The sequence below is a fragment of the Haemaphysalis longicornis genome, unplaced genomic scaffold (assembly GCF_048455015.1).
Source record: "Haemaphysalis longicornis isolate Haplotype H1 unplaced genomic scaffold, Haemaphysalis longicornis Haplotype H1 scaffold_2, whole genome shotgun sequence".
Classification (NCBI taxonomy): Eukaryota; Metazoa; Arthropoda; class Arachnida; order Ixodida; family Ixodidae; genus Haemaphysalis; species Haemaphysalis longicornis.
In genome coordinates, this window is record NW_027526295.1 from 58,349,119 (window position 1) to 58,360,676 (window position 11,558).

Genomic DNA, 11,558 nt, shown 5'->3' on the forward strand with positions numbered 1-11,558 from the left:
GAAATGTTTCGAGTGTCAAATTTTGTCCCTTCTTTGTCACTGACCTGCTCAGGGGCTTCACGATGCGTTTGATTTTTTAGTGGCTGTTTTCGGCTGTTCTTTGTCTATCTAGCACGTATTTCATTGTTTTATTTATTTATTTACTTATTTATTTATTTATTCATGTTACCCTCACGGTATACAAGCATAGCAGAGTGTAGGGGCTCACGTAAAAGAGCAAAAAAGATGTCAAAAGCACGCGACAAGTGTTCAACAATTGTACACGGAAAAAGTGTGCAATAACGTCTTTAAAAAAGCGCGGTAAAACAAAAGCACTAAGCGCAGCCATAAACGCAATCACACTCCGAACAAAAGGAAGGCAAACAGTAAATGCACTTTATTGGCCTTAAAACAACAGCACTTATCTACCCAGAATCGGCGGATATACACAAGCATACAATACAATAAAAAAGAAATAGTAAGCACAACGAAAAAGCACTACAAACTACAAAGTATAAGAAAAAAACTAAGACAACAGCAAAAAAAAAAAAACAACCAATTTTAATTTGACAATGCATCCCCGAAATGGCCAGAGTTAGTAATGCAAGATACTGAAGCAGGCAAGTGGTTGCACTGACGGCACGTTTTCGACAAAAAAGATTGAGAGTAGGTGGCAGTGTTTTGGTGCGAAATATGAACTTTATGATGATGGTCAAGACGTTCAGATACAAAGCGTGCGGGTCATTAGGCCGCACTCTGCATCATTTTATTTTTGGTTCTAAGAGCTCTTCCAAGATTTCTTCAAATTGTTACCCGAGTAGCCGCGACGAACGCATACTTTTGAATGCATTTTCTTTACTTATTTACGTTTTCCTAACACGACTGTGCAAAAAAAGGTTCTTCGTTTTTTATCCCTATTTGGCAGAATCGCCGGTGCGGCCGAAATAACCTGTTCGGATGTTATCTAAAAATGTTTCTGAAGTCCATTGTAAAGCTCCAACAAAACGTGGAAGACACCTAAGCTGGGGTTCAGATAACAAACAAATTTTTATGCCTTGAAGTAACGTTCGATAACATATATTTGGGTTGAGCACACGCACCGCGGTTTTGCAAAACAGTGTACACTACTGTTCCTCTCACTTGAAAATTACTAATGGTGGCAAAGCACTGTGGCATGAGTCACGTGGGATGTTTGTTTGTGGGTTGAGGCAAGCTTCCGTAACTAAACAGTGACAAGTGCAGCGGAATGCGTTCTTAGTGTTATGAGAAGTGACACGAAAGCGCGTCCGGAGCCCCCTGATACACTTAAGTATTGTTGGGCGGGCATTGAGCATATACTAAATGTATCCCACAGATACACACCATCTAGAAGCAGCAGTGAAACCCGCCGTTCTTGCCGAGCTAACGGCCCCCAACAAATTGCATGCCGGAAACTCACCTCTCGTCAATACGCAGGAAAGACCTGTAAAAGCGCATCAGCTTATTTTAAATTGCCATTCTCAAATCGTGTGTAGCATCCCACTGATTTTAAACAAACGCCACATAGCCCGCACAGGCTGTTCTTTACACGACCGCCTGCGTGTGCATGATAATCTGCTTAAAAGGTTCGTTAGCAGCCACCGTTGGTCGCATTGTCTTCGATGTGACTGCATCCCATTATCCAAACGATCCTGTATCGTAGGCAGCGGTAAGCAGCAAAAGTAACTTGACATTTGCAGACGTATTTCGTTATACAATGCGGAGATGATTGTGTAAGTGTTCTTAGTGCATGGCTTCCCGAAAGAAAAGTGTCTGATTGAAAAATAGAGCGCGACTTGGACAACGACAGCAAAGAAGGACGACGGGACAAACGTTCACTTGCAACTGACATTTATTGAAGCATTGTCTCATATTTATACATGTATCGTTAGGAGCATGCGCACTAGGGTACACTAAATAGAAGGCATCAAACAGAGGACACGATCAAAGTGACGTTTTCAAAAACTCAAACTCGCTGGCACGCAAAAGAGCAGATGTATCGCTGACGCACTTGTCCCCTTGTTGCGTAATATAAAACGCTTCCAAGAGCTCCCTCGCCACTGTATTATCATTTCTGCCGAGAATTCTTATCTGCTCAAAGAAAGGTCTACATTTTTCCAAAGGACTGACAGGCCTGCAAACTTTGCAATGCGCAGGTAAATGCGCGCGCGTATTATTGCTGAGTGAAGAACTATGCTCGGGTGCCCGGTCATTCAGACATCTGCCCGTCTGGCCGATGTAGGCGTCCCCGCATGAAAGCGGTATCTGGTAAACTACCCCAATGTCACACGGCACAAAGCGCTTGGCATCCTTCTTTTCGCACTTTTTCGGTTTTGGCTTGCCGGAAATATGCGCACACAGTGGGCCAACCGCTTCCTGGTTAGGGAGTGTTCCAGGATGGGGGCCTTTGCCCCTCTGGTGTCGCCTTCTGGCTGTGTTCATTGAAGGACATGCCCATATTAGATGGTTCGCATCAGTATCTTCTACAGGAGGTGTGCAGAACGGGCAGGTGTCATCGACCGAAGCATGGTAGCTTGGTGGCCACGCCCGGGTCATGACAGGCGAACCGCCATCCACCGCGAAGTCTGCGCAGCAAAAAATCTTCCCAGTGAGCAAGTCTACTGGGGAGGTCCGTTCCACATGGTGGGATGAGGGCACGTGCGGTGCGACGCAGATAGTCCTTGCGTTGGAGATAGTTTTCTATCGGACCGGTTGTTATCATTGCCAATGGCCGAGGAATATACGTAGGGTGACAAGCCCTATCCGCTGAAATGTCAGCACGGAGAGTATTCCGCCGAAATGACAGCAGCCGGGGAGGGCAGGGGTGCGTGTCTAGTAGTGCGTGGATGTCCCTTCAAATAGTGCAATTGTTAAACACTCGGCGTAAATCCCGTATCGGCGCCGTGGAGTCCGTTAAAGGTGCAGGATGCAACCCCACTGGGGAGCGCTGCAGGGCCGGCGTTAGTGCCTGTAGGCCACCCCGGATGGCTGTGAGTGCCGCCAGTAGAGATGGGAGGAGTTGTTTATGTAATCTAAGCAAAATGGCCTGATCTACACAAGCGAGAATAAGTTGTGCTGGTTGAAAAAACAAAAACAAAATATAGCCAGGAAATATATTGTCTTATTTCTAACAGACAAACAAAGTGGTGGGTAGCTGACAAAACTAAAGTTCCACTTTCACGATCCTTGGTACGTAGCATTCAGGATGTTCGCGCTTCACAAGGAAGCCGTTCCAAGGTGTCAAATATTCAGTATCGTTGACCCGAATTCGAAGACCGTGGCAGGCATTAGGAAATTCTGATGATGCTGACAGGACACTAAAAGAGAAGAAAAGCGGTGATATTCACAGGGAATGTTCGGATTCGGATATTATAATTTGCAGTAACTACGTCTTGGGGTTGCTTTGCTCTACTCGTAACGATTGTTTTGCAACCTCTTGCCATTTTTCTACCCCGTAAGCTTGGTAGAGCACTCCACTCGTGAGCTAGTTTAAAAGGCTTGCTTTATTCAAAAGGCATGGTGTGCATATTTGCACAGTTGTTTTATAGGCAAGGTTGCTTTTGGCGGGCACTACATAGGCAAGACTTTTGGTACTCCTACAACTGCGTTTAAATATTACTTCTACATAATTGGCAAGTAGCATGGGGGCTTTCTCGTGCGTTCCCGAAATAATATGGCTCTTATAGGTCACTTCAATGCTCAACTATAACGCATTTTACTACTAAGTTGTTTAGTAAACCGTACTTTATCGTGTCCGCCGTCAAAAATAGCAAGAAAATCCAAGTGCACACATGAGCGCGTGCATCGTGGTGACCGTAGTTAAAAAAAAACAGAAAAGTATCGAGCGCCTCGCAATGAACGCCCAGAATTCCCTGCACACGCTTGTCAAGACATGCATACCTAGCAAGGGAGATTGGCAAAGATGGCGGTGACCGCCTGGAAGTAGAAAAAAAAACAAGAAAATGCCGAGCGCTCGCATGCGCGTGCTTCGTGGTGACCACCCAGCGTCCGCGAAGCAGGTTTCTCAACAAAGCAAGCCCAAGGAGGGAGATTGGACGAGATTGCTGTGACCACCCAGCAGTTGAAAAACCAATCAAAATTCTGCAGACATTTATGCCGCTTGTCTTGCGTGGGGGTTTTTTTGAGCCAAGTGTTCTGGTATTTCCAAGTGATGTCCAACCAATTTTCTGCATTTACACTATTATAATGATTGAAGTGGAAATTAAGCGAATTCTCCATTATTGTGGAAATGCAGTGCGTAACACGGTTCACGATTTTCTGCAATTTTCTTTTAGTTTTTCAACAGTTCGTTCCACCAATTATCTCCATTTACGCTATTATCACGATTAGAGGTAAAACTTTCGCGAATTCTGCATTTTTTCTGAAAATGCCGTGCGTTATACGTTTTGCCATTTTGGGTAATTTCCATTCTGTGCAGAGCACTTTACGGGCTCGTGTTTTCGTCGTAGCTCGCTAAAGGTCGATGTCAAGCGATTTCCGGAATCAGGTGGTGCAGCGAGATAACGGACCCAAGTGGAGCCTTGGTGTACCGTCATCAGGTAGTCACGCTGATGCTTCGAAAACCACGCGGTTTAAATAGTCATCACCGTTCGAACATCTTGAGCCGCTGCCACTTGTCATGCATCCCCCCGTTGTTTAGCGCTAAAAAACTGCAGGTACATTTCAGACAAAATCTGTGTATAAAACCGGCCGCCCCGACGTTCATTTAGTTTGGAACGCTCGTTGGGTTGGTATTTTAGATAGCAAGAAAAAAAAAACTCGGCCACGCAAGAAAAAACATTGCGCGTTCGAAATGACGCAGCAAGGCTCCACCGCGCAAGAAAAAACTACGCGTTCGAAATCACGACAACTGCTCCAGCAGACGAAATTAAACAAGCACAAAAAGGAGAGAACTCCCGCTGGCGCAGTTTCAGGGAGGGGGCGCGCAGCACTGTGAAGGCGGGTAGCTTGAATGGCCTGAGAGGACTGAGAAGAGCATGATGAGGGATAGCAGTGGGCGGATAACGGCGCCACCCTCATGCATTATGGCGAATTACTGCTCTGCACTTCCTACAGCTTTCACATTTAGTAGAACGGCTTTAATTTTATTTTTCTTATTTTTTAGTTTTTTCAAAATTTCGCCCTAACAATTATATCCACATACATTATGATAACGATTACATTCGGAACTTTTGCGAAATCTGCGTTTTGGAGAAATGCAGGGCGTTACAGGTTTCGCCATTATCCGTAATAATTTTATACTTTTATTTTTGTAGCTTTTAACAAATTCGTTCAACCATTTATCTCTATTTACGCTGTTTTATCGATTCAAGGTCAAACGTTTTTGAAATCGGCAATATTGCGGAAATGTCATGCGTTATACTGTTCGCCATTTTCCATATATTTATAATAGTTGTTTTCAAAATTTACAAACGATTACAATTGAACGATTCTAAAAGATTATCTTCTACAAACGATTATATTTTAAACTTTCGCAAAATCTGCGTTAATGTGGTAATGCAGGGAGTTACATCGTTCGCCAGTTTCCGTAATTATTTTCCATTCTTCTTAATTTTTTAGTTTTCCAAAATTTGATGCGACCAATTATCTTCGTTGACGCTATTATACGAATTACATGTTGAACTTTTGCTAACCTGCAATATTTTGGAAATGCCGTGCGCTATACTTCCTTCCATTTTGTGTACTTTGAAATATTTTCATTCTTTTTTGTTTTTCAAAATTTCGCCAGACCAATTATCTCCCTTTACGTTATTATAATATTTACATTTGCAACTTCAGCGAAATCTCCATTATTGTGATAATGCAGGGTCGGGTTTAGTCGGGTTTGGCTGTAGAAAGTGGAAAAGAAGTGGCCTCGGGATATTTTCAACTCATTTGGCAGTTCACCAGCACACAACCCAGTCAGGGGGAAGGGAAGAAGGGTTGTTCCGCGGTTCGGCATTTTACGAAGTTATCGTATATTTTTCTTATTTCTCTAGTTTTTTCTAAATTTCCTTTAACCAACTGTCTCCATTTACGCTAATATAACGACTACAGGTGGAACTTCCGCGTAATCTGCATTATTGTTGAAATGCCATGCGTTTATACGATTTTCAGTTTTCCGTAATTTTTTTAAATATTTTTATTTATTAGTTTTTCAAAATTTCGTCCCACCGATTATCTCCATTTACGTTATTATAACGATTATACTTGAAATTTTCGAGAAATTGACATTATTGTGGAAATGCAGCGCCTTACATGGTTCGCCATTTTCTATAATATTTTATATTTTGTCTATTTTTTTTAATGTTTAAAAATTCCGTTCAGCCAATTATTTCTATTTACGCCGTTATAGGAATTACAGGTGGAACTTCCGGGATAGCTGTATTTTTGGGGAAATGCAGGGCGTTACACGGTCCCGGGGTGTGGGGGAACACGGCAAAGAATGCTACGCATTAAATTGCCGAGCTCTCGTGTGCGCGTGCATCACGGTGACCGCCCAACGTCCCATGCGCATGTCTGTCAGGCCAATTATATTCATTTAGGGAGATTGGCCAAGATTGGCAAAAAAACTCGTTCGTTCGCCGTAATCGTGACAACACTTGCTCGGGACCAAAACGACTCCAGTGTTCGGAGTAATCGTTGCGATACTTGCTCGGAACAAGAAAGCCACATCACAGCGTGCGCTCCTCCAAGGTGGAGTCGATTGATTTTCACTTCAAAACAATTGGCCGCGTATCTGCTCCTTTCGTTTCAAATGTCGTCAAAAGACGATAGTCTTTGTAGACATTTGCAGAGAAATGCCCCCTTTTGCTTACCCGCTCACCACTCATGCTGTTCCTGTACCGTCGCGCTCATCCCACGGTAAACACACCGAGGGTTTGCTTAAGGCTATTTGAATTTACCGCGTTCCACTGCGAAGAAGAACCAAATCGGCTGCAATCGTGGACTTAACCGTCGTGATCTTCCTTGAGAATGCCTATAGCTCCGCAACCTTAAAGTATTACGCGTTAATGTGCGCTTCCTGCATTTTGTACCGTTCGCTACATTATATTGCCGCAAACTATGCTTCGCGCATCGTTTCGTTGAAGTGTTGTTACTAGCACGTGTTTGCGTTGGCGTATAATATCCCTGGGGTAAAGTTTAGCTCCGATTTGCTCCTTCCGTCGTGTGCCGCGCAGGGCAATCGCTTTTTGCAGGGAAAGAGTGTCTCGTTATTTTCACCGACCTAGACTTTCCTTGTTTGATTGATAATGTCCTCGAACTATTTGGATAGCTCCAGAAAAAGAGTTTCCCGAAATATTTGCCTGAAGAACGCACGCCACGGTTTTCGATTCGCTAATGCTCAACCGTGCATGTCATCCTGTTGAGGGTTTCTTCTACTCTTTGTGTTTTGTACTATTTGATTTCGGGGCACCAGCTCAATTGAACAAATTGTATACCTAAAGAACCGTTCATTGTTCTTCGCTGCGTGACTATATAATGCACTCCAATTTCACCGTTGATTGTATGGGCGAGAAATGCATTGTAAAATCTGGAAAAATGTGTTGTGGCGGCTGGCCTTCACTGTAAAAAGGAAATAGTCACCATAGGGTGTGCCAAAGTACGCCGATGTTGTAACTTCTTACAATTTTCACCATTAACTCAGCACGCTACAGCCGTAAAAGGCCCTTACAACTCGCTATTCACACGGGAGAGTGAATGCATTGCTCGAAGACGGAGGACCTGGAGACAGTAAAGCCAAGCCATGGGGGTTAGGCTGGCAAACTTGAGAAGCCATGTCCAATGCGGATGGGTTCGAGACACTGCTGCCTAACGAGAATTCCCACTGGCATACCAATAATAGTTATAAACCTACAATTTAATGCGTCATATACGTTTATTGCGGTTTGGGTTTGTGCAGTGTATGTACTTTTGTTATAAAAAAGCCCCGGAAACTCGCTGTATGCAAAATAGCGTTCAGAGAGGAAAGAAGCATTGCGTGGTTCAAGAAAACCTTATAACATCAGCAACGGTGACAGTAAGTTAGTTTTCCGTTTGCAAACTGTCATTTCGGCTAGAACAACCCAACGCGAGCAGAACTCCAAATCGACACACATGAAAAAAATGTTAGGGAATGTCGCCACGGATTGATGTCAACAGACATGCTTCTGCAGTAGAGGAGGTGACAGAGCATAACTTTTATTCGACGATGGGGGCCAACAGCTGATTTGCATAAAACGACAGCTTACCCTGTGAGGGTCTGTGCTTGATGTGCCTAAAAATAACGAGACGACGGCTCTTACATACACCACCAGACATATTTACCATTTTTGAACGCTGAAAAATAACTGAAGCCGTCACCCACGAGGCGTTGCAACAGCCTTTTTGCATTTATAAGAAAATTTTGTTCAGCTTGTTCGTCTGTGCCTTTAAAGTTGGTGAGGCGAATTACCTTTATTTCCTAATATCTTTGCAAAAAAAAGCTACAGCGAGTAAGGCTGTTTCGTAAATACGCGCTGTAGAAACAATGCAGTGACGTAAGAATAACTTTCATTCTGAGTTACATTGTTTTGCATTTGCAATTAGAACCCGAACCAAGACGTGTTCTAATTTCGTATTAGGGAGTATGGTAATCGTCAGCCATTGTTTGTACCATGCGTGTGTCAGACAATTTAAGCCGGGCAACTTTAATTGCTTTTTTTTAATTTGGGAAAAATTGAGAACTCCCTTGTGAACTAAACTTGCGAAACATAAAGCATTTTGTCAGGCCTAAGTTTGCCAGGCATTCCTCGAATAATGGGTGAGCCATAAAAAAAAGAACAAGCTATTTTGACCATGCTAAATAGTTTAAATATTTATAACATCCCCCTAACGTGGAATGTCGGGGCCAAGTTGTCACAGCGACGAAAGCCCGAAGAAAATTTTTAGGCACAGTGAAGAAAACGCACTCATGCTTTCAGAGGCACCCTAACTGTATTCACTAGCTCTCTATAACGGTTTCTCATTTATACAGTTAAAGCTTCTAGAACCAAAAGTAATTTAGTGAACCGTTGGACGAGAAGTAACCCCAAAGGGTTTGGCATGTTTTCCATTTGCTCTAAGGTTGATCGCGCGTGTTTTTGAAAACTTTCGGTCCTAAGCCCTAATCTAACGGAAGAGAACTTTAGAAATCGTTTCTTGGGGCTACTTATGAGGGCGCTTTGCAACAAACGCAGTGATTGGTTATGATGTTGAAATAAATAAGGTCAAATAGTCTCCTGCCAAAGACGCTTTAACTGTGATAGGAAAGGTACCGCGCGAACATGTAATCGCCCCAAAAAGTGAAAACGCGTTGAAACATGACACTTTTATTATATTCGGCATGGCAGGGAACACAAGCTTTGACCTTTAAATGGAAGTTCGTGGTTTCTAACGATAAAAATATTGTGGCTTGTACAAGAAAACAAGTGTGGTTTCATGGGATCTGTTTGGGTTTCAGTTTACAGTAATGCCGCCGATATTGAGTGCTTAGTCTTTTATAAACACAAAACGGAACCAAAATGCGCTTTACTGAAACCCAAGCTGCTCACAGTTTAAAAAGATTGGGCGTCAGGTTCTGACAGCAAGATGTTTGGGGAAATTGTATTTGCAATATGCGCACCCCCCTGTCCAGCAAAAAAGAGAGCTATGGAAATTGCTTATTTTCGTTTTCACACGGAGGGTTAAGTTTTGCGACACATACAAAATGGTGTAAACAAATGCAGACCGACAGGAGCTTGAGCGCTTCTCTTGCATTCGATGATAAATAGGAAAGAGGCTTGTTCAACTTCGTTTAATTTTGTCGTACCTGCCGCGGTGGCTCAGTGGCTAAGGCGTTGCGCTGCTGAGCAGGAGGTCGCGGTTCGATTTCCCGCCGCGGCGGCCACTTTTCTGATGGAGGCGAAAAGCAAAAACGCCCATGTGTACGGGATTTCAGCGCACGTTAAAGATCGCCAGCTGGTCAAAATTAATCCGGAGGCGTCCACTACGGTGCGCTTTATCGCGTGCGTTGCCTTGGCGCGTTAAACCCTAAAATTAATCAAGTTAAATTGTCTCGCTTTCGCATTGCTCCCCCGCCATTTTCAAAACCCTTCGTTACAGTTAGGCTCGCACGTGTGCCTCGAAGTGGAGGCTCTCGTCCAACCCTTTTGTATTTTTGGTCATCTATTTTTGGCAGAACATTTTTTTCGTCCAAACGTTTTTAACGCGTTTTTTTATTTGTCATTCATGATTAAAAAAAACACTGCAAGTTTCAGATATCGATTCATGATTTGCTTTAAATATGCGTAATGTTTTTTTTCTTCCTGAAGGTTGTTCACAAGTATGAACTATAGTTTCAGATTTAGTAGTTTGGGAATTTTTTGCAAAGAAAACTTCTCGTAAAAGAATTCATTCTAGTTTTCGCCAGTCGAGTTCAGCGAGGGAGAGATAGGTACACAGATATACAAACAGACCGAAATGATGGCGTTTGGAAGCCCAAGAAACACTATCGGCTATAAAAAAGTCCTGATATCCAGATGAGCCCTGCAGGGTGCGTGTTCCTCCCCCTCTGCTCGTTGAAAATTTTCCCCGCTGGGAAGTGTAGCTACGTACGGAAGTTACACTTTTCGCGGTATTTACTTGCCTAGGCATTCACATCGAAATCAACTCAACTCAAGGTAATAGAGATAAGCCCGCCCTGGATGTTTTCTCGCTAAATTTTATGTCAACCGCATCCAATCTGATTCAAGCTCGAGCCAATTCATTCCTAGGGCTATTTAATTTGATCCAAATGCCGTGCTCTTAATTTCAGATGCTAAGAAATTTATTTCTGCTTGCTACTCTACTCATGTAACTCTAAGCAGGTCGCGCAAGAGTGTATTGTGCAGAATGAGGCGTATCTTAGCCGGTATTATTGTGTGTAATTGTACAGTGTTCGCATCTATGACTGTTTTCTTCGCATACGCGGTTCAGAAAACAAAGTAAAATATTTTGAACACGAAAGCTCTTCATCAAATCCTCGCAAGACCACATGACAGCCGGGCAAGGTATGACGGCCCTCTTTTGGGGAGACCTATACGCATATAGAAAAAACGTGCCTTCCAATACGAACATCAGGGTCCACAGCATGGCATTCGCAATCGAATGCTTTCCAAGTTCGCGAATTCGGAAGGGTTCTGGGAAAATAACCTAGCATTTTCCTTAACTTGCACCGCTAAAACAATGCTCCAAGATTATGAATTCCGTGTAACGGGAGTAAAACTCGCATGCCAAATAGTAAAACAGTCACACGATATTGTCACAACGCCAAAGATGACGCAGTTGGATTGTAGGAAAAATAAGTTTATTGCAGCGAACTTGTGCTTCTTTAACAACTCAAAGAATGCACAGGCGTACAATCAGCTCTCAACAAAGTGGCGTAGGCAGGCGGGTGTCTGCGAAAAGAATGCCGATGCGTCTGCTCTGCGCGAATTTATCTTTCGGTGCGGGTGTTTCTATAACCATCGAATTGCATCGAGAACACTACAGATAACAGGAGACTATTCTAGGCCAGTGGCGTTGGGCGAAACATTCTTCCTATC